The 1,351-nt window shown below is 38.3% G+C and overlaps 1 protein-coding gene across 1 annotated transcript in view; it reads right to left on the bottom strand.

Moving 5' to 3' along the window:
• grid1b (glutamate receptor, ionotropic, delta 1b) overlaps window positions 1-501 on the bottom strand; it is a 457,252-nt gene extending 456,751 nt beyond the window's left edge. The window contains exon 1 of the mRNA XM_008437664.2: window positions 350-501. The gene's annotated coding sequence lies outside the window, so the exon portion shown is untranslated. The remainder of the gene's footprint in view (window positions 1-349) is intronic.
• Between the last annotated feature and the right edge of the window lie 850 nt (window positions 502-1,351).

The raw sequence follows: 1,351 nt of genomic DNA, 5'->3' as shown, positions 1-1,351 counted from the left end.
ATCTGTTTAAAGTGGAAAGGCATACAAGTGTCTGTGGCGAGGGTGGAGGCTCGGGGCCTCAGATTAGAACTCGAGTCCGGCTCAAAAGAGGGAGTGTTCGGAAAGAGAAAGTGTGGAAGAAACAAACAGCCACAAGAACACTCTCAGAGCAGGCTGCTGATCCAGTCTAAACGGCATTTAGGAGGTTCAGATGAGGGTCGTTCATCATGAGAGTGCTTCAGGAAATAAAATCAACAGATGACCAAACCAGAGGTAAACSCATCCAAACCGCAAGAATAAACCACACGTAAAACAAAAGAGTGCAGGATCGCCATGTTTCAACACGCCGTTGTCGTCGCCGCGTCCTTACCTTCCTGCACCGCCTGGAAAGGGTTGTTGGGCTCGATGAGCTTTATGGAATGCGTGATCTTTTCGCTGTGCAGGATGTCATCGCTCAGACTGAGGTCGGACACGGCGAGCTGGAACACCTCATCGTCCCGYACTGCGTTCTCYTCAAATATCGCACCTGGACGAGCAAAGAAAAAAATAATCCTTCAGGAGTCRAGAAGAAAAAAAACAAAACATTGAGATTACATTTTGTTTTGTTTTTTTCTTTTTTCCTGAGTGAAGCAGGAACCCTGACGGATACAAGCACAAATAAGGAAAACTAAACATAATCATAAATCACAGTGTCACACTTTGATTCCAAATGAATACATCATACGAAGGCTAGAGTCTTTTTATTCTTTTAAAAAATATGACTACAGGGACATGAGCAATCCTCCTGTGAATGATGGAAAAACAACACACCAAGTATATCCAATAAATGCTCATTACATGAAGGAAACAACTTGAATGATGTGAGCTCTTTAATCCTGGCATCAGTATTTATAAAACACACAACATCAAGATGCTGTTGCTCTTCATCTGCTGAGAGTATTAGTTCACTTTAATATAAAAACAAATAACTCAAAATTAGAAAACAGTAATTCAGAATAACATAAGATAAGCTTTTACAAAAGCCATRTCAATAATTTTGTATYATAAACCTTCACAGCGGCAGCATCTAATGTTCTTCTCCCKCGACCTTTAGACAATAAAAAAATGAATTATTAGTTTTACCCTTTTCCTTTTAGGCCACTCAAGCTTCCATACTTGATACTAAACTCCACTTTTTCCTATATAAATATCTTCTATGTTTTGACACAGCAAAACATAGTTTTTAATAATTMTTTTTATAACAATTCATTTATCTCAGGAGTATTTGTAGAGTGCTTAATTTGAATGGAGCAGCACTGCATTCCAGATACATTTTTAATTTTACTCTCTTCATTAAATCCTTAAGGATAAACGTTATAGTTTTCATGATAAT

This window comes from Poecilia reticulata, linkage group LG19, assembly GCF_000633615.1.
Source record: "Poecilia reticulata strain Guanapo linkage group LG19, Guppy_female_1.0+MT, whole genome shotgun sequence".
NCBI classification, from domain to species: Eukaryota; Metazoa; Chordata; class Actinopteri; order Cyprinodontiformes; family Poeciliidae; genus Poecilia; species Poecilia reticulata.
Note: the sequence above shows the minus strand (reverse complement) of the source record. Positions and strands in the feature narration are given on the sequence as shown.